The sequence below is a fragment of the Bidens hawaiensis genome, unplaced genomic scaffold (assembly GCF_021521415.1).
Source record: "Bidens hawaiensis isolate Kalapana, Puna unplaced genomic scaffold, B.hawaiensis_p1.1 tig00013745_1, whole genome shotgun sequence".
NCBI lineage: Eukaryota > Viridiplantae > Streptophyta > Magnoliopsida > Asterales > Asteraceae > Bidens > Bidens hawaiensis.
In genome coordinates this window covers 363,309-389,530 of record NW_027492170.1, presented here as the reverse complement: position 1 = coordinate 389,530, position 26,222 = coordinate 363,309, and the positions used below count along the sequence as shown (strand labels likewise).

Below are 26,222 nucleotides of genomic sequence, written 5' to 3'. Positions count from 1 at the left end.
AACGAAGATTAATCCCGCAATTTTTGTTTACCGTTCGTGGCTAGGTGGTCGTTTTTCCCAACAAAGGCCAGCCCTAAGGTGTGGCAGGGTGTTCGACGACCACATACATAACACCCCACTAGTCCAATTTTTTTTTAAATTAAGTGTATTTTTATTAAAATAATATATATATTTAGTGTTTAAACTCAATTACATAACCACTAGCTTGGTCTAGTGGCAAAGAGGTATTACTCCTAACAAAAGTTATGAGTTCTAGTATCATTTGAGACATATTTAATCCTATTTTAATAACCAAGTAAGCTCAAATAAAAAATAAATTGTTTAAACCCAACAAAATATTCCTTCTATTTAAGACCCAAAAAAATTTCGCTTTCAGCTTCGTTCTCGGAGTAGAGGGCGGTTAAACCAATGGATGATATTGCTACTGATCTTTTAAAAAGATCTATTTTTGTTTGGACAAAATGGCAAAAGACATCCTTTATGTTTGCACGTTTTTTCAGTGGACATCCTTTAACAAAATTAATGACAAAAAACATCCTTTATGCTTTAAAGCTCTTTCAGATTATGTCCTTTGACACTAACCCATATAACTTTTCTCGTTAAGTTTGGTCATGTGCAGTACACATGAGAGTAGCTTTGTAATTTTATAGTATATTTACTAATTAAAATTAAAAAAATAAAAATTATATACAACACACACTCTCTCTCTCTTGTTTCTCTCTTTATTCCTTTTCTCTCCATCTCCTCAAGGGTAGCTGCACATGAGGGTAGTTGTGCAGACATGCCGCCACCAACACGGCACCACCCACTACTTGCCGTCGCCACCACCATGGCACCACCCACCACATGTTGCCTTCACTAACACATGCCGCCACTTTAGCCCCGGACCACCACCGCCACCATATCGCCGGACCGACACCACATGCAACCACCGCGTATACACCAATCCACCACCACATGCAACCACCGCGTATACATTAACTATAAAGACTCCACCATTGTTGACATCCTCAACCAGAGGGTTCAGATCTGGTAAGACGAAACCCCAAAATTTTCTGGTAGGTATTTGATTTTCTATGGTTTTATTAAGTCCGACAAGTTCGATTTTGCGTGAAATTGAAAATCGGAGCTCTATTTTTCATCTATGACGCGGTAATTGTAAAGCCTATATCATCGTTTCAAGGTGTTTTGGGGCTAATTTGTGCAATTCCGACCACATTTCTAGGGTTCCGGTGAGGTGAACACGGGGATATAGTTGATTGACGGTGGTGGTCTGTAGCTATTAGGGTATGGTGGATTGGTGGTGTGATGGTCCGGTGGTGGTGGTTGTAGTGTAGAGAGAGAGGGAGTGCACGGTGTTGGTGGTAGTTTAGGCGATGGTAGTGGGTGTTCGAGATGTTGACAGTTGCTGGTCGGGTACGAGTGGTGCAGTAGGGATGATGTTATGCAGCATATATTATTTTATTATTATTATTAATTAATTTAGTGCCCACCAATATTTTTAATATATTTTTTATTTTATTAAAAAGACTAAATTGCCCACACATGACTGGATTTAACGAGAAAAACTAACTCTCGTTAGTGAAAAGGACGAACCGTGCAAGGTTTTTTGAATATAAAGGATGTTTTCTATCATTAAGTTTGCTAAAGGACGACTACTGAAAAAACGTGCAAACATTAAGGACGAGTTTTGTCATTTTGTCTTTTGTTTGTCTATTTGGTAATGTTTTAGATGAGCTGGCTGTAAGGCATGTTTTAAAACCCGGTTTTAACATGTACATGTTGGGCTTAAAAATTGTTTAAACCGTTGTATCATAAGGGTTAACTAATATATATATATATATATATATATATATATATATATATATATATAACTTCAACTTAAAAAATAATCTATAGACAAAAGTTAACCCATAATTAAGTACTCAATTTTTATTTTTATTTTTAATAAAAGGTGGGCTAGCTAATTACCAAATACTATTGGGCTTAAAATCGGTTTACCAATGTATACGGATGTTTTAATAAAAACCGATGGTTTGATGTTCAACCCTACCGGCTCAAAATACCGGGCTCAAATTATCAAAATCTATACGAAATCCGGTATTAACGGTTCAACTGGCCAGTTTGTAGGTGCTTTTAGATCATTGGCTCAAGGTTTGTTTTGGATGATTGTTGACCTCAAGGGACTATATATATTTGGCATCTTCCATTATCAATCCTTATCCTTAGTGACCTCGATGTCAAGATTATATAAATATTCATTTCATTGTTCATCTTATGTTTTGACCTATTGTTCAAATTGACAAAAAGATCTTGATTCAGGTTTCGAAAGTCTTTTCAATGGAACATAGGGTTCCTTTCTATTTTCCATGCCACTTGAAAATATTTGACACAATAATTGATCTCGACATAGGATGTTTTTCTTCAAATTGGGCACATAGAAAACTGACTCAATGATGCATCTTCATCCACTATATTATTAATCTCTATTAATTTGCCATTTCCCACATAAATACGATCACTGTAGAAATCATTACACGTGTTTCTATTCTAAAAGACTTCCTTAGGGTTTTGAAGAGATGTTTGTTAGAGAATCTAAAGTATAATGTTCAGTTCTGACGTGACATTGTTTGGAATTCTGAACTGAATAAATGAACATTGGAGATGATGCTCAGTTTAGAGCATATTCAGAAAACTGAATGTAACGAAACATGATAATTGAGCCTAATGTAATTCATTTCCAATTAAGTTTTAAAACCAATTCCAACCACCACTTTAATTATCTTTATTTTTAGAGAAAATTACGATTTGCCTCCCTGGGTAAAATCAGCGTGGGCACCATGAAACTCTGAAAACTAAATTGCGCTTGTTGTACCCGCATGTTTTTTATTATGATCATAATGCTCCCTGCAGTTTTAATTATTTGGTAAGTGACCAATATACCCTTCATCTTCACCTTCAACATCAAGATTCAAACACATAAACACAAACCGAGAAAATCAAGAACATCAAGAACCCTAACACAAACACAAACCCATAAATCTTATACAAACATATAAATTAACATCATCATTCAAACACAAACCCATATCTTCGTCATTCATCTGCATCTTCATCACCACCTCCCATCTTCACCGGCAACCCATCACCGCCGTCGTCACCACCATTCCGTCGCCACACCACCACCACCATACATAATTTCAACGGAGGCGACCGTCGGAAATTCAAGAACACGTTGCCGGAAATCAACATACCCACTACCCATATCTTCATCTTCATCGCCACCCCGCCATCTTCTTCATTCGCAACCCGTCACTGCCGCTGGAAATAGTATTCTGAACACCCGATCTTTATCACCAACCACCACTGCTGCCGTACTCCATCATTAAACATTACAGTCGCCATCCTCTCATGCCTCTGTGCCGGAAAATCGGATTCCGGCCACCGGCTGCCGGAAGTCCGTTCTCAACACTTTTCACATCTTCAACCTCCATCATCACACCACTACTCACCAAACACCATGCGCTACCATTCTTGCTCACCAAAGTGGAATCGTCATATTTATTTTCAAATCTCATCCACACATTAAATCTAGATCTATGTTTTTTTTTTTAAATTCTTGTATAAAACCTATGTGGTTAGGGGTTTAAATCTGGATGAGGATGATGTTTGGTTTAAATAGAAGGTGGTTCGTGCTTGGGTTTGGTGCTGGGAAGTTTTCCCGGTGGACGACGACGGCAACAGTGGCAGCGGATGAGGGATGACAGAGTTCTGAAAATGTGCTTGGGTTTGGTGGTGAGAGTTCTGAAAAGGGTTCGTGCTTGGGTATGATTGAGAAGATGATGATGATGATGATGGTGGTTGAGAAGATGATGATGAGCTGCTCTATTATTATTATTATTATTATTACTATTACTATTACTATTATTTATCTAATTACTAAAGTGCCCTTGAATCAAACGGTCAACTTAAAACCAGGGGTTCAACACGCTCATGTCATCATTATAAAAACACATTGGTACAACAAGCGCAATTTAGTTTTCAGGGTTTATTGCCCCCACCGATTTTACTCAGGGAGTCAAATCGTAATTTTCTCTTCTTTTTAAATTAAAAAATAATTATTTTATTTGCTTTTAGTTTCAAACGGTAAAATCTTTAATAAGATAATTTTATTTTTCTCTCAACTTTAATAGCAACAATAACCATTTTTCGAAGGACACTTGACAAGATTCAGGATTACACGTAACAATGAAGCTAATCATGCGCTTCGAAATGATTTAGTGGAGCATATATATTAAACAATAGTCGGTTTGAGTGAGGTAGACTTTTTAAAATTAATTTATGTAAGTTTTTTAGTTTATGTTTGTGTGCGGTTGTTTTATTTACTGTTTGTGTAATTTTAAATTTTTATTTATATGACTTTATATTTATGTAAATTTATTTACTAGAACTTATGTTATTTTTAAATAATATGAAATAAAAAATAAGATACTTAAATAAAAGTATTTTTAGTTTATAGAAAGAAAATATAGAAATAGATGTTTAAAGGTATTTTTAGTTTATAAAAGTATTTTACTTATATATGTAATATAGAGGTGTTTAAAAGTGGGTGAAGTGTTGAAAAAAATGAGAATTTTTTGTGTTTAAAAGTGAATAAATGAAAATCTGATGTAGCGTGTTTAGTTCATTTTTCCTCATCCACTCTTTTACCACATGCCTTTTGTTTTGCTGGTTAAGACTTACGAACTATATATTGTTTCACCCTTGCTCATTTATACCATTTCCCATAAATTCAGAATCTTGGATTCTAGAAACACATACCTCTCTAGACCTTTCTGGTTGTTTGCAGTAGTATCATGTGTGATACTGAAATGAATACCCGTTGTTTATTTTCTTCATGGTTCTCCTCCTGAATTGTTCTTTGACAGCCTTTCGCTTCCATTCAATCAAGAACTTATTTGCCTTTCGCTGATTCTTCATTTCCACCATACACACATCTTCAATGCCCCCTTGCTCATCACACATACATAAAGAAGGGATTATATATATGTGGTGAATCATCCACACCATTCCTGGCTTGATATGCCATGATCTTCCATCTACACAGCTTTTTGCAAAAACATGAACCTTTTCACAGAGGTCACAAGAGCATTACTCTCGGATACCAATTATATCATGACTAATATACTCATTGAGTACCCACATAAACACTCACCAGGCCCGGCTCCAAGAATGGAAACAAATTTAGGGTTAAAGACGAAATTTTTTTGGACCTTTAATAAAAGGAATATTTTTTTGGGTTTAAACAATTTAATTCCAAATGAGTTTACTTTATTGTGATTTGAGTTGTGTAAAAAAATATTGTATAAAAATAAGATTAAATGTCTCAAATAAGATTAGAACACACAAACTTTTGGTTAGATGTCATACCCGTTACCACTAGACCAAGCTAGTGGTCATATAATTGTGTTAAAACATTGAATATACATATATTTTTTTTCATAAAAGTAAATATAATTTTTTTTTAAATTTCGGGCCTAACTGGGTGTCGAGCCTGTGGCCGTCGACTACCCCCATACCCTACAGCCGGCTCTGACACTCACATATATATGAATAAAAGATTACTAAAATATTGATAATTCGATTAAATGTCAAATTATGATGACCACATCGATTCACCTTCGAAGAGGCGCCAACCATAACTGCCGTGATGGTTTTGGTGTTAAACCATAACTAAGAGCATTCTTATTCTTCCATCTCTATAATTACACTAAAAACATCATCTTTGCTCTTCATTTTCAATTAAATAATATTTTTTTATACTTTTTTCATTACCTTTTATCTCTTATTCACTCACAACCACTTTAAAAAACATTAAAAAAATATAGAGGTGAACAATGTGTTTCTCCAAATTTAACCATGAAAGTAACATTTTATCTCTTCTCCTCTCACAACAACTTTTAACCATATCTAAAAAATGAAGATTCCCCTCACATTATATGGAGAATGGAATGGGAATGCTCTAAAGAAAAACTACATCGTTTATTTTAGGGATTACTCCATAGAATAGTAATTAACTTTGAAATTTGTTCCAATCAGGTCATTGATAAAACTTTTGTTTTAATTAGGTCATTGAACGTTCACTTTTGTTTTAATCCTAGATATTTTACCTGGATAGAAGGTAATCTAGGGTTTTTTTATTTTTTTCAATGTTTTTACTTTGCATAATAACTTTTAAAGGTTGCGAAAATTAGTAAAAATGCGAAATATAATTTTAAAATTCTGAAAACTTGCAAAAAAAAGTTCGGAAACTTGCAATAAATTGCAAAAATTGAAAAACAAAATGCAAAAATGTTCAATTTTTTTTAATTGCAATAAATTACAATCGTTTTAGTTATATTGTTAGAGGTGACAAATTGATTGGGTTGGGTCGAAACGGGTCATGGGTCGGAACAGGTCAGGGTTGAAACGGGTTATGGTCGAAACGGGTCACTTAAAAAGGGTTGTTTTGGTTCGGGTCGGAACGGGTTAGAGTCAACAGGTTCAGGTTAGAACGGGTCAAGGTCGGAATGGGTCAAAACGGGTTTCGGGTCAGTTTTGTTTTTGGACCAACGAATCAGCGCGTTTTCAACACGTTACAGCTCGTTTTAACAGCAAAAGCTCGTTTAAGCGATTTTTTCAGTTCGTTTAAGCACTTACCAGCTCGTTTTAAACGATTTTTCTGTTCGTTTCAGCACCTAACAGCTCGTTTAAGAAATTTTTCAGTTCGTTTCAGCACCTAATAGGTCGTTTAAGTGATTTTTCAGTTAGTTTCAGCACCTAACAGCTTGTTTAAGCGATTTTTTCAATTCGTTTCAGCACCTAATAGCTCGTTTAAGTGATTTTTCAGTTCGTTTCAACACCTAACAGCTCGTTTAAGTGATTTTTCATTTCGTTTCTTCACCTAACAGCTCGTTTAAGCGATTTTTCAGTTTGTTTCAGCGCCTAACAGCTTTTTAAGCGATTTTCAGTTCCTTTCAGCACCTAACAGCTCGTTTAAGCGATTTTTCAGTTCGTTTTAGCACCTAACAAGTCGTTTAAGCAATTTTTCAGTTCGTTTCAGCACCTAACATCTCGTTTAAGCGATTTTTCAGTTCGTTTTAGCATCTAACAGCTCGTTTAAGCAATTTTTCAGTTCGTTTCAGCACCTAACAGCTCGTTTAAGCAATTTTTCAGTTCGTTTCAGCACCTAACAGCTCGTTTAAGCGGTTTTTCAGTTCGTTTCAGCACTTAACAACTTTTTTCAGATGTTTTGACCAAAATGGGTTGTTTTGGTTCGAGCCGAAACGGGTTAGGGTTAACAGGTTCGGGTCAGAACGGGTCCATGTTGGAATGAGTAGGTCGTTTTTTTTTGTTTGTTGAACGAGGACATCGGCCGAAACATTTTAGTTTTTTTCCTTTTTTGTTTTTGTTTTATATTTTGAATTATGGTTTTTTATTAATTTCTTTTAAATTTTTTTTAGAGTTAAAAAAAAAGCTAGATTACCTGCTATCCAGGTAAAATATCTAGGATTGGAACAAAAATGAAAGTTAAATGACCTGACTGGAACAAAAGTTTTTATCAATGACCTGATTGGAACAACTTTCAAAGTTGGTTACTATTATATGAATTAATCCCTTTATTTTATGGGCGTTGCTAAACGTACCCCTTCCAATCATTTTTACTAAATATACATCGCTACCTCAAGTTTTACATTAATACGATTCAACCCTTTGGTGTTTCTTTTTTTGTCTTTTTGTTATCTTTTATATTATTTTTAAAACACACTTTGTAAGATTTATTTTGGAGTAAAGTGCCAAAATCGTCCTTAAGGTTTGGTCGTTTTTGTGACTTTCGTCCAAAAAACTTTTTTTGTGAATCTGGATCCTTGAGGTTTCCCAAATCGCTAACTCAGTTAACTTTAATCGTTAAATTAGGGGCAATAATGTCTTTTACTTAATTTTATATTATGGAACATTTTAATGTTTTACAAAGTTCAGGGGTTAATATTAAATGCTAAACAAACCTAAGGGGGTTAAAGATGAAATATTGTCTGTCTTTCCTGTTCCCCTGACCTAGTTTTTCCGACGCCATCTCCGGCCACCGTCCTGCAACTACGCCAAGCCTTAAACGCTCGAACAAAGACCCGATGCCGTCCAACTACCTACACGTCTTGACTCAAAACCTGAAACCGAATGATATGAAACTGATTTGAACCTTCAAACGTATTATTATATCTACAATTAATCAAACAGAAGTAAGGGGAAATCGGAAACGGTGTTCAAGCTTGTACATGCGGATACTCCACAAGCTTTCCAGCCGTTTCGGGACACACCTCATTTTTTCCCTGTTATCAATTTCTGCCCACCGCCAAAAACTTTCCAACCAGGCTTGTCGACAATCGAGTGCAGCACCATTTTGAAGTAAGTTACTGTTTATTTGCTCGTTTCCATTCATCGATTCAAAGCCCTATGATCTTGACTTCCTTTCTTACTTTTTACTTGAGTTTTAAAATTGAAATTGTGGAAGGTGATTCTAGGGTTCAACTAGAATGAAGAAGATGCACCCTTTTATGAGTTTTTTTTTTTTTTTTTTTTTTTTTTTTATCTTGGTGCATCCCAAGTTGACCGGAGAAGGTGGTGATGCTGCTGATGATGACCGGAGAAGGTAGTGGTGATAGCTATAGAAGGTAGTGGTTGTTGGTGGTCCTTTGATTTATGTACATGTATATATTTTTAAATAAGAAATAGTAATAATAATAATAATAATAATAAATACAATTAATAGAAATAATAATAAAATTTTTGTTTACTTTGTTTTTTATTGTGTTTAAATAACAATTAGGTAAAAAGACAATGTTACCCTTAATTTAACGCTTAAAATTAACGGAGTTAGTGATTTGGACTATATTGGCAGCGATTGGGAAACCTCAAGGGTCCAGATGCACAAAAAAGTTTTTTTGGACTAAATTCGCAAAAACGATCAAACCTTAAGGACGATTTCGGCACTTTACTCTTTATTTTGTTTACTGTTTTATATATTTTTTAAAATGATTTTTTAATTTATTAAAATAACGAAAAAACATATATTATTATTTAAATGTAAGTTTTTTTTCTTATAATTGTTTTATTTTTTTAGAGTGCCTTTTTAAATCATTTTTAGAAGTAGTATACATTTTCTAATCATATTGTTAGTTAAAAAACAAATAAGAAATAGTGTATTTATGTAATAAACATAAATTTTATGAATTGAGAATTAAATATATAATGTTATGTGATATTTAATACTTTTATATTGAAGTAGTGTTAGAAGGGAGTAACATGTCAATCAAAATTGTTAAAAGAATTGAAAGTTAAAAGGAGGAATATGACCCATATTTTATATAGACCCATACATAATTTACATATTAATGTAACATCCTTAAAACTAATTTGAAACTAACATATAACAATAAAAAACATATATAGAAACTTATCTAATTTGACAACAGATATGCTGAAAATTATACTGTATTGAGCAAACACATAGAAACGTACTATGAATGGCTTGGAGATCCATCACATCATTAAATTCACACTAATGCACAAGTACTGCTAGCAATATCATACATACTCGGAATCATTTGTGTCCATGAAACTAGCAGGCTTTAGTATATAACAAACTTTAAACTCGCAATAAGGGACTAGAATCAACTTAATAAACCGGCCTCTTTCATATTTTCAACAGAGTCAACCAAAGTCTTCTCCAACGACCTATAGTTCCATCCAAGATTCACCAACTTCTCACATGTGTAATTCAGCTCTTCGTTCGAAACACGGAGACTGTAATAGAAAGGCAGGTACAATTTGTCAAGTCTTAAGAGGCTTAATTGATTTTAGATATAAAGAAACTAGAAAAACATACTCAGTAGAAGGATAACTGTAATGAGGAAACAAGTTCTTCAACAGTTCTATCAAAGACTTTGTCCTCAACACATGTGACGAACACAGATACCTCCCCTCTGCTTCAGGTTTTTCGTAGGCTAGGAGCAAAGCGTTAGCACAATCACGAACATCCACGATAGGAATATCTATATCTTCCTCGGCTTTGTCGAACTCAATGAGATTGAAAGTGTTCTTACCTTTGAAGAGGTTCAAAAGTATCAAGTTAGTGGTACATACCGTCGATTGAAGCATTGGACCGAATACTATGGATGGACAAACTGAGACAACGTTGATGTTGTTCTTTTTTCCGAATTCCAGAGCTTCGCGCTCTGATATAGCCTTGCCAGCGCAATACCACTTCTCAGTTTTCATGCAAAATTCAGGATCAGTCCAACAATTTTCATCCACTATTTGATCCTTGGGCCAACTAGGGTTTACAACAACAGCAAGTATAGATGAAACGAGCACAACCTTGTTCACTTTACTTTTCAAGCATGCATTCATTACATTTCGTGTTCCTTTTATGGCAGGGTCAAGCATCTCCTCCTGTTTTAACGTGTGATATATGCAAAATAAGCCCAAGAATATATTTTTATGTATACTCTTCTATGCGATTATTTGTTATTATTAGGCTATGTTGTGATGTAGCAAAAAAAGTGGTGATTGGTGGAGGTTCCAGGGCCCCATCCCCTCTTCTTATGATCTCTCTTACGCCGTTAAGGGGGTGGCACCCCATGTTTGGCGCCTACGGTTCGTTACTTCCCATGTGTATGGTTGGAAATCAGACCCTTGATCGAACACACAAACACGAAATTGAACAGCTTGTTTGACTCTTAATTATTATAAAACCAAGCACACAAATTACAATACCACCAAATAAGGCTGTCACTTTTACCCGAAACCCGACCCGAAAAAACCCGTGCCCAAACCCGGACTAACTCGACTCTAAGAACCCAAACCCGAGAAAAGACTAACCCGAACCCGAACCAAAGTAATTCGGGTTGGTTCTTGGGTTTGATTTATAAGATCTGGGTCAACCCGAATAAACTTTCAGTTTTGAAATTAAATATACTTTTATGTATAAGAGGCTATGTCTTAACCACTAAAGTTATCAGAATCTGTAACCGACTGTAGTCATTCTAACTATTATGGATCGATTTCTTATTTAATTTATGGTTTCCGTTTATTACTAACTAATAGCAAACCGTAATCGAACAACCAAATTACGTCTGATTGAATACGATTATGATTCGAGTTAGTTATACTCTTCTTTTTATTGTTTTATCAAGTTAGGTTAGTTGATTATTTGATTATTTGTGTGTAAGCAAAGAAGAATATGTTGCTTTAATTTTATCATTGTAGTGTTTTTTTAAAAATATTGGTTTTGTATGTTTTTTTCTAGGATACTCGAGACCCGATTAATCCAACCCGAAAAAAACCGAACCTGAAAAACCCGTGAGAGATTTGGGTTGGGTTTCGGGTCAAGATTTAAAACTTTGAAACCCGAAGAACCCGACCCGAAAAACTCGAAACCCGAAAAACGAACCCGAAGAACACCCCTACCACCAAACCATCTTATACTAAAACTAACTTGTTAAACAAGAAAACTTATTCTAGGATTCTAAATAACCGATAATATTCTTACCATACTAAAATAAACATATTAAAAGTTTAAAACACTTTCACTTAATTGACCCATTCAACATTCTTGATAATCCGTTTTAGGATTAACTTTCAATAGTGTATAACACTTTCACTTGTTAGCCAATAACAAGTAGTCTATGGTGTGAAGTGTTCATTTGTCGCTAGGTTTGAATGAAGGTTTTTTGAATTGGTCGCCAAAATGGTAGCTATATTATCACAAACTAGTCGCTAAATATATCCAGAAACCATCTAGATATCCGACTAATTACCAACGCAAAATATCATCACTTAATGTCTTAATTACGGTTTCAAACGCCAAAAATATTCGCGGCCAGAGCATTTTGTCTCAACCATAAACTTTCGCAAACACACTTTTATTTATGAAATATTAAATGTCCGTAGTCGGACAAATAGATGTAATTAAAAGCAGATTAAAAATGCGTATGTTCTTAAAAGAAATCTATTAATTTAGTTTAATTGTTTATTTTAATAATGTATCCTTTTAATTAAATATATATATACCACGGGTTTAATTATAATTAACCTTTTAATAATGACTAAGTAACTTCATATTTTATGTTGGAAGTTTTAAGTGTGTGAACGAAGGAAGTGGTGGAAGTGGTAAATGTTTGTCCCACATCGGGTTGGGAACAAAAGAATGAATGGTTTATAGGGTAGTGATTTTACACCCATTTAAATTCTTTATGACATGTTTTACCACAAGTCCTGTGCGCGCGCAAGGGGGGGGGGGGGTGCAAATTTGGGTTTCTGGACCAGAAATTTATTGAACTCGTTTGTTTTTGAAATTTAAAAGCTGGTCTGGTCAACACAATTAATAATCAATCATTAAGAAAATGATTATCGTATTTCGGTTTTGTAATCTGCACTAATGGGCCATTATTTGATATTATTATTATTTAATGGTCATTAACAATATTGATTATTATTATTGTTATTGTGTGGCTATATAAACCAGACCACCTCTTCAGTTTAGATACACCAACAATCACAACACACTTCATCTTCTTCCTATTGCAGCAACACTGTTATTTACGATTTCGTTTCAGGCAAGTGTCCGAGTCCGGCAGAGCACCGATTCTGTTTCGAACCGGAGTACCCTGGGAACAGACCGAGAATCTGTTTAAGGGAATTGTGTTAAACACAAGCCCGGTTTTACTGCTTCGTTTAATTTCGTTTATTTTTCTGGATTTTATAATACAAGTTTTCCAACATTTTATGGGAGAGAGGATGATTTACATGATTACATCCCCGCATAATTAATCTTTGGGTAACTTTTAATGACTTTTTATGTCAAACAAAGAAGTTGCAGACTTAGAGCATCCACAACAAGCTACAAATTCCAAGGTTTGAATCTAGGTGGTATCAAAAGAACTTGAGGGTCAAAAACATTATTGTTGTGGACTGAAGTTTATATGCAAACTTGAGTAGGACTCCATGGTGGCTCAACTTTCTCTCTCATTCTCTCACATGCATATATATGTACATACATTATATGCATAGTTTTAATAATTTTTAATGAGGTTTGTGCAAGTTTGTTGTTATGAAAAAAAGTGGGGGTTTTGATCAAAATCTGAAATATGATGTGACGATGATTTAACGATTTGTATCCGTTTGTTGTTGTAGATGATCTTAGTGTGACCATTGCAGGACTGGTGAGGTAACCTTATAATAAAATAAATAAATAAATAACTTTAACATTAAATTTATTTTAGATTTCTAGTTTACTTAGATTTGGATTTGAAAAGAACATTTACAATTTTTATTATTATTATTATTTTTGGCTACGGTATGCATTTCTTATATTATTACTTTATTTCAGTTATTAATTAAATATAAAAATTGAGTTTTGGTGTAAAAAAAACACTATTGGGCAACTTCGTGGTACTTTATCTGTGTAAGTTTTGTTTTTCTAACGAACGTAGTAAAAACCGACCAAATTTCATTTTTTTGCTTAGTTCTGGTATCATAACAAACGTGACGGATGCCGATCAAATTTGCGTAAACTCACTGTGTTTTGTTTTCGTTCCAGTATTGTAATGAACGTAACGAAAACTGACCGAATGCCGATTTTTTGTTTTAGTTCTGGTACCGTAAAAAACGCAATAGAAACCGACCAAGTTTGCGTACACTTGCCGCCTCGACGCCCAAGATCGACAGAGGTCGGGTTTTACCAACGCTCGAGTTTTACCAATCGACGCCCACCCAATTGATCCACCTCAATTTTTTATAATTTTTTTATATTATTTTTAGTTTTAATTTCTTGTACGAAACGGTACTATAACGTGTGTAACCGAAACCGACCGAATTTGCTTCGACTTACTACCTCAATTCTTGAGTTTTACCACCGTCTGCGTTTACCGACCTGACCCGAACTAAAACACTAATAGTTCTTATATAAGGGTTTTCGTTTTTTAAATATATAACTATGATATTGTTTTTATTTAATACTTAACTTAGATATTTGTTTTAATCAATAAAAAGACCTTTGTTAAGCTATCTATATATCGTAAAAAATACTTATCATATATGCTAACAAATGAAAATCATATTTTTCTATGTTATGGCCCATAACTTAAAGTTTTGATTCCGTCACTATGCACAACGCTCATCTACTAGTGAAAAACTCTTACCTGAGGATTAGTTACTTTCCCCGCAGGAACGGGTGTCGCGACATGAATTACACCCGTGCATCCAACCGCAAACACCTTGATAGTCTAGCAAGTCTGCCTTGAAGAGATGAAGTCTCTCCTTAGCGTGGTCGAGTTGCTTCAGGTGACCATTTTTCTTCGTATCATCTATAGCCGAATTTTATAGCAAATATTAGATAAATAATTTAACCCATTATATCAACTTAAACAAGACAAAGTAGTGTAACATACCAGGGTCTCTAACAGTTCCATGAACAATATAACCCTTGGCCAACAATTCCTTCACTACCCATGAAGCAACATATCCTCCTGCACCGGTTACGCACACACTCTCCATATCCTTTCTCTCTAACTTTTACTTTCCTTATTCAATGATAAAAAGAACAAAAAGAAATATGAATTCTTGGAAACTGGTTTAGTCAATTACTTATAGGAAAAGTATCCTGTTTAGGATAGTGTCCATTTGGATCTTGTACCTTCAAACCAAGCACGTGTCTGGCCCAGTGTGTTTGACTTTTCTACAACCGTAATCCTCTGTTCGCTGTTCATGATAGGATAATGGATTGAGTATATTTATGTACTTGTTCTTTTTTAACATCTAAATTTTTTAATCGCTAACCACTTTACCACCCTACCAAATGAAAATGAAGAGTAAATTTATATACTATAAATATATAATAACCAATTAAACAATAAAATCCAAAACTTTAGTGATGTGATGACTGCTGATACTATAAATCAATTAAACAAGTGCCCCGTGCATTAAGTAGAATAAAGATATACAACTAAAAGCCTGGCCAGTATCTAAATCTCCACTCTTCAGCTTCAAACGGGAACAGCCTTCCAGTCACAATTCTCCATCATCTTAACCCAAAAACATTGATGTTTAGGTCTGCCTCATCCAGCACCTGTCAAACATATATGAAAGTCAATATATCACAAAAACGAACGCAAAGATTATAGAAGTGCTGGACAGTTGACTAGTTTATCAAGAACACAATTTAGATAAGGTTTTTAACCATCCATTTGTCATTACAGAGATTATATTTGTATGTGATAAATTGGTAACTAAGTGTTGGTAATTCCGGACCGTATTCACAAGTCGGTGAACATGGAATGACCTAATGTAATATGATCATTATGGTAATGTCTTTGTTAGCAATTGAGGGTTACATTATAAATATAAGGCTTGGTTAGAGGCTTTAGATGTGTGATCAATAGGGAATTATTGTCACGAATTTTTTAGTCAGTTTTATCTTGCAATAATAAAGTGTTTGATAGATTATGTACCTTGAAGTGGTATCAAAGCTTGGTGTAATCGTGGCCCAAGCTTGAGGTACCCAGGGTTGATATCAAGATCTAGCCGCCGCATGGAAGCCTGTCGCCTTCGTGAAGAGATCTAGGGTAGATCGTTTTTGCCAATGTGAGATCTATATAGAGAGATATAGGGTTAACCAAGAGCCGGATTTAGGCAGCGGCACAAGGCCCAATTTTTTCCACATTTAATTCTAGTCCATTGGCCCAAGTCCTAAAAAACAGCCCAAATATGTTAATAATATGCAAATATGTTAATAATATGCTGCAGGCACTTGATATAGGAGCCACACTCATCAACGGTTTCTAAATTCCAGGTATTCCAGCGCTTCACGAACCAAGGAGACGACAATAATGATTACGGATGGCGAGTCAACATTAAACCCGGTTTGAATCAATGTGTCACACCCCGACCAAAGGCGGCGGAACATGCCGGGGTGCAACGATTGCCCAAGAACACATGAAATTATTAAAGTGACAATATTTAAACAACTCATTTAATTTCACAAAATCATAAGATATCACATAACATGTTCATACGAATATCATAACAAAATAAAGCAAATAATATATTGTTCATTTTATTTGGCTAATATTCTAACGGTATTTGATAGTGTTTTCTCCAAGTCTCGAGATCAACCTAAATGCAAACCTGTAATATTGCATAAAATAAAGTTTATCAACACAAAGGTTGGTAAGCAATTTCATAGTTTTTGAACAATATGTATATAATAAGAAAATGCCACAACTTGTATACAAAATGATAAATAATAGCTACAAATTGGATAAAATGAGATCACTAATAAGAATACATTAGCGACGCCGTCTATAAGAGAATACCAAATAGATTCGGATTTCTATGAGATCGTTAATAAGAATACATTAACGACACCGTGCTATAAGAGAGTACCAGATAGTTCACGGAGATATGAACCAACCAACCCAAAAGCGGTAAACACATAAGCATATACGCATGTAAGCATAGAACACCAAATCGAGCATTTATTTAAGTAAAGTATACAATAAAGTTTGTGGTTTAAGACTCAAGTGTAAGCATTTAGTTTGAATAAGTATGCAAGATCACCCCCAAAACGAAAGATGGAAAACGGGGTATGAAAAGTACTCACCTTTCAAGTATAAACTTGATCGGTAAAAAGACGGAGTTTAACGAGCAAAACCTAAATAAAAAGGAAAAGCCTTGAATTAGAAAGGTTGTTTTAGGAAAACTTTAAAATACGAGATAAGAAATGTAAATAATTAAAGTTTAAGGTTTAAAATGTAACTATTTAAGAAATTATGACAATAGTCCTTTAAAAATATAAGTTTGCTCGAAACCGGGTTAAAGTATCTAGCCTTAATATTTACTCAACCTATGTTAAGTAATAAGATGGATAAAAATGCAAGATTACAAGTCCATTTATAATATAGATACTAAAACGGGTTTTAACGAGTGTTCGGGTTGTTGGTTCGGGTCTTGATAAGTGGTCAACCCCAAAGTCAACTTTCCAAAATAATAAATGTTATGAGATAACTCAATAAAATTTAAAAAAACTTAACCAAGTATGTAGTTCTATTGTTTTAGAACTAACAACATCCGTTAAGCGAGTGTTCGGTTTTGTCGGTCAAAACTTTGTTATGAGATCAAGTTGGATCCAACATTTCCAAGTACTTAGGAAAATAATTAAAATCAGTTTCTAAAGTATTTTTAAAGATCTATACAAGTCTTGATAGCTAAAAACACACTTGTGTGTCTAAGCGAGTGAAAATCGGTTTAGTTCGGTTTGGTTCGGTTTCCATCTCACAATAAGTTCATGGATGGTTGCCACATGCCCAAATATCAAAGAACTTGTATAATAATTTATAAATAATAATACACAAGTTTTGCAACCAAAAAGTTAACAATAAAGTCTTTAAACGAAAGTTCCGTTTTCGGTTCGGATCTTGTTTCGGGTTAAGACCGAGGTAAGATTCTACAAACCCATAACCATAGAACTTATAAAATGATTTTAGAAACTTGAATCTTACATAAAAACATGTTTAAACAAAAACTAGTAAACAAAGTTCGGTTTACGGATTAGAGCTATATACGATTAAACCGAGGCTAGTCTCTACAAACCCATAACCATGGAACTTCATAAATATGATATACAAACTAAAATGAGCAGAAGTTAAGCATGGTTAATATGTATAAACAAGTAATATAAGAATATATATATATATATATATATATATATCAAGGACTCGAAAGTCCTCCATGAAGCCTTGCCTTACGAGGCACGACACTCCACCGACTGTAACATCACGTAAAATTCGGGCCAAAAATGTCAACTTCCAAAATTCAAGGGACCAATTCTGCCAATTTCCAAACCTCAGGGGCAAAAATGTAAAATCTGCTTTTCTGACCCATCGCGCTACGTGATAGGGTCAAGAAAGACACCCATCGCGTACCGCGATGGGGTGTCTGACACAGATTGACACGTGTGCCACGGTGGCAACGCCTGTTGCCACGTGTCACCACGTGTTGACACGTGTGGCGGCGCCTACCACGTGCCAAACGTGTTGACACGTGGCAGGCCTACCCTGTGACTCATCAACCCTATATCACGGTACGCGATAGGGGAGCCAGGGAACCCATCGCGTACAACGATGGGGGTTCAAAAATGGTATAAATAGGAGGGCAGCGGGATTGATCCACTCACACCAAATTTTCACACACATACTCTCTCTATAGACTCTCTCTACCTCGAAGTTCGTACCCTCAATCCGTCTCGATAAACATGCCACGAAACCTCATTTTCCGTGCCCGTTACCTCGATTTCCGTGCCACTTTCCGTCAACGTTCCGAGTTAAGAGGAGGTGCTGTCTGACGTCCCGACGTTTACCTCAAAGTGTGTGCCAAGAGTGTTGGTGTCTCGATAAACGTGTCAAAGATTGATCGAGCGTGTTTTGATAAGAAGAATAGAGTCGAAGTGCTGCCCGAGAGAGAAGGGAATACTAAGCCGAAAAAGGTAGGCATAATGCCCGACCAAAATAATAATAAAATATTGAAAGGGCTTAATACCCTAAGTCGAAGTAATTCTCGATAATCAAAGAAAAGATATAACAAAGAAAATAAAGAAAAGAAAATATATATTTATGAATAGATATATATAAAATTATTCTTTGTTATGAAATATATTATTTAAAGTATAATGAGTATACTTAAATAATAAAGAAAAGAATACGTTTCTTAAAGAAGAAGAAACGTCGGGCTTTATAAATAAACTAAATGTTTATAAAGATTACTTTTTAACTAAAGGTTTTAAAGTAAAAGAGAAAAGGAACTAAAGGTTCACCGAGATAAATAAGACTAAAGGTCTTAAGCCGGATCGTGTATCCGACTAATGAATGTTATACTCGTACTATAGGTGCGAGATAGCGAAGGAAGATTAACGGACGGTGTTGGAAACCGATCCCATTGAAAAGGTGAATACGCCCCACTTTTACAAACTTGTGTTCAAACAAACAAACGTGTTATGTGTAAACTTTACATAAGACTAAGTCTCTAAAAACATTGTAAATAAGAGTATAAGCCAGCCCTCAGGTTATGGTATACATTTGTTTGGATCCTTACATATGTGGAACGCGGTGGGCACATCGCACCACGCTTGGTCACGACCTCCAGCCACGATGGGCCGGACCTAAGTTACGTCCGAGTGGGGAATGGCCATGTGTATATTTGTAGTACCTAAGCTATGTCATAAACGCTGCGGTGTTTCACTGAGGTGACCTAGTGCAGAGACTCGAGTTTATAATGATTATTGTTTTAACTTGATTATTCCTAAGCCAAGATGGGCCGAGGCTTACGTGGTCTCGAGGGGTAATTAAGTAAAGAAAATATTTTTGTGTCAGCATATTCACCAGTATCGGTTGCTGACGTATTTAATTTACATTTTGCCGGTAATCATTTGTAGAGCTTGAAAGGACGAAGAAGCTCAAGTATCCGATGGCTCGGATAACTTTTTGTAAATATTAAAATATGGTGGTTTCGTAAAACATATAAACAAGTAAAACTAAACGAGACCTTCTTCTCGTCTTTTGTATTGTAAATATTTATAATATCGATCATTATGTTTTTATAAGACTTCCGCTAATAACCGTAACTCTGATTTATTTACAAATACGATACCAACTATGGTTCATACTCCTAGGCCTAGAATAGGGGTGTGGCAGGTTGGTATCAGAGCCATCGATCTTAGCGAATTGGGTATCATAAAACAATACTCAAGCTTCGATCCAAGCATAGGAAATATTTATTTGTTTATTTGAATAGGGATAAGATTGGTTGGTAACCCTTTCTTACCCACTCCACATTCTAAACCACCCCAAGATGTCTTATGAAGAATTAATGAAGTATTATGATAATGAAGCAAGAAGAGCAAGGAAGTATTACAAATTCCCCAAGGACATCATGAGCAAAGATTACTTCGAGTCATTTTTCAACTCCAACGAAGGACCTAGCCAACATCCTAACATGGAACCAAGTCTTATCTATCATTTGGATAACACCCCACATGAAGTGTATCAACCGCCGAGACACTCGAGTTATCATCCAACAAGTTTACCTATGTATCAACCATCGGAGGTACCGACGTATTATCCTTTTAAGATTCCGACCTATCAACCCATGGAGATTCCGCCATATTATTCATCTGGAGGTTCAACACAACTATCGCCAAATCCACATCCGTTATATCCTTTCATCGCAAACTTATCAATCTAGGAGGAACCCAAATCTCCTTCTTCCGAATGGATGAAATGTCACCCCGACCAGCGAAGATGGCATACCAGCACTTCAACCATGGATACTGCAAACTCCCACCTCAACAATGAAGGGCCATCTCACAAGCCTAAGATGAGAGTGACTATGCCGTACGAGAAGATCCACATGCCGGCAATGACCGAAGAAGAACTGGAAGCGGAACCCGAGGAGGAAATTGATCCTGAAGAAAAGGAATTTCCTGACAACCCAAATGAAGAGATGACACCGGTGGAAGAACCATACACCCAACAAACCCCAAGTTATGGTTCTGTAGACCCCTACATGCAATTTCTACAAGAACTCAAGGGTAAAGCATCCTCGAGCTTCCCACCTTACACTGGGGAGATTCCATCAGTTGAAGAACAAGCAAAGGAAATACAAGAGCAGAATGAGGTTGCCGACACTTTCTTCAACTATCAATCCGATGTGACTGCTCCCCCCTACCCGGATCCAAGGAATCACTTTGACGTAGTGATGATGGGATACTGTGATCCACTACCACGTTACGGTTATCCCAATGACATTCCCCAGTCACAAGAGGAACATCTGGATCGAGCCTTACATGAGACCGATGATTTAAGAAAGAAGATTGCGGTTGATGAGAAAAAGAAAAAGAAGATAGGAGACAAACTACTTCGCAAATGCAACAAGCTCACCAAAGTTGTGAAGAAGTATATGAAGGACTAGGTAGATGGCGTGGAAATGAAGTTTCTGTGTGTAGAATAGTTTGTATGATATGTGTATGATATGTAATAAGGATAGGATTTTATATATCATTTTAACGATATATAAAGTATGATGTAAAATAATATACATATCATTTATGATATGTATATGGATGCGAAATAAATAAAAATTTGTATAATAAGAAAAGAAATGTGCTAAATTTCAGATCAAAAGATATAAAAGATTTAAAAGAAAATGTCTAGACAAAGCGATAATTGTGAGGTTTCCCGAAAGGAAGCCGAGAAACGAGAAGCTAAAGGGAAATTTCCCGAGAAAGCACAAGAGGATCCGATTCCCGAAAAATATATGAAACAAATACAACAAATGATTAAGAAAGCGGTTAGGGAAGAATCTGAAAATAGATCCCAAACAAAACATTCTCGATCTGAACATCCTTCTCAAAGGTCTGTTTCTAAACCCCGATCTAGACCCTCCCGTATGGATGAAAGTATGCACGAATCAAATGCCGATGGAGGCATGAGACAAGAATTTAAGAAACTTAAGATAAATGGTTGCTCGTTTAAAGATTTTAAGTATTACGGACCAAAAGAGTTTTACGGTGACAAAGGAGCCATCAATACCATAAGGTGGCTCGAAGAGATGGAAACGATTGTAATCACGAGTAAGTGTACGGAAGAAGAAAAGATTCAATACTCCGCCCTGATGTTTAAAGGCGAAGCACATGAATGGTGGAACGCATTAATCTTGAGTAGATGAAGGGAAGTAATGTATAGTTTGACGTGGAATGAGTTTAAAGAATTGTTGATGTCAAAGTTCTGTCCAATGCACAAGACAGATCAAATTCAAACAAAGTTCTTGGCTCACAAGGTTGTCGGAACAAACCTTCGTGAGTATAACACGAAATTTCACGAGTATTGTCGCTTAGTACCCTAGCTGGTTACCCCGGAATCCAGCAAAGTCACACGTTACATTTGGGGAATACCACGTGAAATTCATGACATGGTAAGATTGCACTTGCCACAAACCGTTGACTCCGCGATGGAGTTAGCAGGATATTTGATGGGCGGAATGATCCGCAATAAAGAAGAATATAAGAAGGTCGTGACGACTCACGACTCAAGGAGAGGAGGAGATACCCGATTCAAGGGTAAAGGTGTTGATCAACGAAGGTCTAGCTACAATCTTGGCATCCCTCAATGCAAAATTTGTAGGAAATATCATAGGGGTAGATGCAACCTTGCTTACCGAGTTTGTGAATCATGTAATCGACCCGGCCACGCCACGGCCGATTGTTGGAAAAAGAAAATGACTTGCTACAACTGCAAGGAAATGGGACATCTCAGTTTTGAATGCCCCAAAAATAAACCCGCGACTAGAGGAGCGGGTGGTAGCGGTCAAAAGAATGAGCCCAAGAAGGGCAATGCAAGGGTCTTCGTCTTGGATACCAAGAAAGCAGCTGACACACCAGAAACCATAACCGGTACGTTCCTTATTAACAACGCCTATGCTAGGGTCTTGTTTGATTCAGGAGCCAATTTAAGTTTTATAGATTATAAATTTTGTAGTCTATTAAACGGACCTTTTATCAAACTTAATAAAACTCTAAGCGTCGAAACCGCTAATGGCGACATTGTTAAAATCTCCGAAGCTTTAGAAAACGGAAAATTCTTGTTAGCCGGTTATGAATTACCTATTCAATTATTACCCATGATTCTTGCTGGTTTTGATGTTGTATTGGGTATGGATTGGTTATCCGACAACCATGCTCGTATCATTTGCAACAGCAAGACTGTTGAACTCCAAGCCCCTGATAAACGTACCATACAAATTGAAGGGGATAAAGACGCTGGCCAAGTTAGCTTAATCTCTATGATAAGGGCTAACAGATGTTTAAATCAAGGATATTTAGCATTCATGGCCTACGTCACCGAGGAATCAAGATCCAAAGAACTCGAAGACGTTCCCGTTGTTTCTGAATATGCCGATGTCTTTCCTGACGAACTGCCCAGCATTCTACCCGGTCGTGAAGTAGAGTTTAGAATCGATCTTATTCCCGGAACTACTCCGATCGCCAAAGCCCCATATCGCCTCGCGCCAACCGAAATGAAAGAACTAATGAAGCAATTGGACGAACTTCTCGAGAAAGGTTTTATAAGACCTAGTTCATCGCCATAGGGAGCGCCGATACTATTAGTCAAGAAGAAAGATGGATCCATGCGGATGTGCATCGACTACCGAGCTCTCACCAAAGTTACTATCAAGAATCGTTATCCACTTCCGCGTATCGATGACCTTTCGATCAACTTTAAGGTGCTAGCTATTTTTCAACAATCGATCTTCGTTCCGGCTATCACCAACTCAAGGTTCAATTCGAAGACATTCCGAAAACTGCTTTCCGAACGAGGTATGGCCATTATGAGTTCACCGTTATGCCATTCGGACTTACTAATGCGCCAGCCGCGTTTATGGATATGATGAACCGAATTTGTAAACCTTACTTAGATAAATTTGTGATCGTTTTCATCGATGACAAACTTATTTACTCTAAGTCTAAGGATGACCATGAATTTCACCTTCGAACTTTGCTTGAAATCCTAAGAACCGAAAAGTTGTACGCCAAGTTCTCGAAATGCGAGTTCTGGTTGCACGAAGTGCAATTTCTTGGTCACATAATAAACGTTAACGGAATTCAAGTAGATCCCGCTAAGATTGAAGCCATTTCAAAGTGGGAAGTTCCAAAGTCGCCAACCGAGATTCGAAGTTTCTTGGGATTGGCTGGTTATTATCGAAGGTTCATCGAAAACTTCTCTCGAATCGCTGTTCCCTTAACTTCCCTAACTCGTAAAAACATTAAATATGAATGGGGAACAAAGCAACAAGAGGCGTTTGATATACTTAAACAAAAGCTTACTCAAGCTCCTATACTGGCTTTGCCAGAAGGTATTGAAGACTTCGTGGTCTTTTGCGACGCGTTACATTCTGGTTTGGGATGTGTATTGATGCAACGCAAGAAATGTATAGCTTACGCCTCTCGACAAGTTAAAGTGCGCAAAAATAACTATACAACTCATGATCTAGAGTTAGGCGCCATAATCTTTGCACTTAAGATATGGAGGCACTATCTCCATGGAGTAAAATTTGTCGTGTACACCGATCAAAAGAGTTTAAAACACATATTCGATCAAAAATAACTTAATATGCGCCAACGACGCTGGATGGAAACTCTAAACGACTATGACTGCGAAATTGTCTATCACGAAGGTAAGGCCAACGTTGTGGCCGACGCCTTAAGTCGTAAAGAGCACGAAAAGCCAAAGAGAGTCCGAGCGTTAAGGCTAGAACTTCAAATTGATCTTATTGACTAAATCAAATCCGTGCAAACTCAAGCGATCAACGAAAACCAAATCGCTGATGAAAAACGAAACGGCAACATTGACTCGCTAGTCAAGGGTGACGATGGTATTCTAAGACTTGGCAATAGAATTTGGGTACCAATCGTTAGAGGATTGTGCGAGAAGATCTTAAACGAAGCCCGTAAGTCCAAATATACGATGCATCCCGGAAGCGACAAAATGTACCAAAATCTTAAAGCAAATGGTGGATCGGAATGAAGAAAGATGTCGCTTCGCATGTTACGAAATGTCTTACTTGTTTAAAGGTCAAGGCTGAACACCAACGGCCTTTGGGATTGCTTTAGCAACCCGAACTTCCATGTGGAAGTGGGAGTTAATAACCATGGACTTCATAACCAAACTCCCAAAAATGACTCGACAACATAATGCTTTATGGGTGATTGTGGATCGTCTAACTAAATCCGCACATTTCATACCTATAAATGAGTCGTACTCAATGGATAGATTAGCGCGTATATATGTAACAACATTGTCGCTTTGCATGGAGTACCGCTATCTATAATTTCCGATCGAGACAGTCGTTTCACGTCTCACTTTTGGAAAAGCTTCTAACAAGCACTCGGCACAAAACTAAACCTTAGCACCGCCTATCATCCACAAACTGATGGGCAAAGTGAAAGGACAATCCAAACGTTGGAAGACATGCTCCGCGCTTGCGTGATTGACTTAGGTGGAAGTTGGGATGACCACTTACCCCTAATGGAATTTTCGTATAATAATAGTTATCACACAAGCATTCAAACCGCACCATTCGAGGCGTTGTATGGTCGAAAATGTAGGACGCCCGTGTGTTGGTCTGAAATCGGAGATAGTCAATTATCTGGACCCGAAATAGTCCAAGAAACCACCGATAAGGTTATTCAAATCCACGAACGACTCAAAACGACACGTGTACGCCAAAAGAGTTATGCCGACGTCCGTCGTAAGCCGTTAGAATTTAATATCGATGACAAAGTTCTGTTGAAAGTCTCGCCGTGGAAAGGCGTAGTCCGCTTCGGCAAGAAAGGCAAACTAAGTCCTCGATTCGTTGTACCCTTCGAGGTACTCGAGGAAATGCAAGGGATACATGATGTATTCCATGTTTCGAATCTATGAAAATGTCTAGCCGACGAATCTCTTTCAATGCTGTTAAAAGACGTAGAAATTAACGAGAACTTAAAATTAGTAGAATGGCCAATCCAAATCGAAGATTCAAAGTTAAAGAAACTTAAAAAACGAACATTGAAGATCGTGAAAGTAATTTGGGATTCCCGACGAGGACATGAGTATACTTGGGAACTCGAGTCCGAAATGAGAAAGAAATACCCCCACTTATTCTCGTAAGCAATCTCGAGGACGAGATTTATTTCAAGGTGGGAAGGATGTAACATCACGTAAAATTCGGGCCAAAAATGTCAATTTTCAAAAGTCAAGGGACCAATTCTGCCAAATTCCAAACCTCAGGGGCTAAAATGTAAAATCTGCTTTTCTGACCCATCGCGCTACACGATAGGGTCAATAAAGACACCCATCGCATACCGCGATGGGGTGTCTGACACAGACTGACACGTGTGCCACGTGGCACACGGTGGCAACGCCTGTTTGCCACGTGTCACCACGTGTTGACACGTGTGGCGGCGCCTGCCATATGTTGACACGTGGCAGCCTACCCTGTGACTCATCAACCCTATATCGTGGTACGCGATAGGGGAGCCAGGGAACCCATCGCGTACCGCGATGAGGTTCAAAAATGGGTATAAATAGGAGGGCTGC

General features: G+C 36.7%; 1 pseudogene across 1 annotated transcript; it reads right to left on the bottom strand.

Moving 5' to 3' along the window:
* Positions 1–9,707: 9,707 nt before the first annotated feature.
* On the bottom strand, positions 9,708–14,592 carry LOC143544764 (cinnamoyl-CoA reductase 1-like; annotated as a pseudogene). The gene is made up of 4 exons (XR_013137309.1): positions 14,487–14,592; positions 14,238–14,402; positions 9,923–10,488; positions 9,708–9,840 (listed from the first exon to the last, which is right to left on the bottom strand). The product of XR_013137309.1 is annotated as a cinnamoyl-CoA reductase 1-like (transcript).
* Between the last annotated feature and the right edge of the window lie 11,630 nt (positions 14,593–26,222).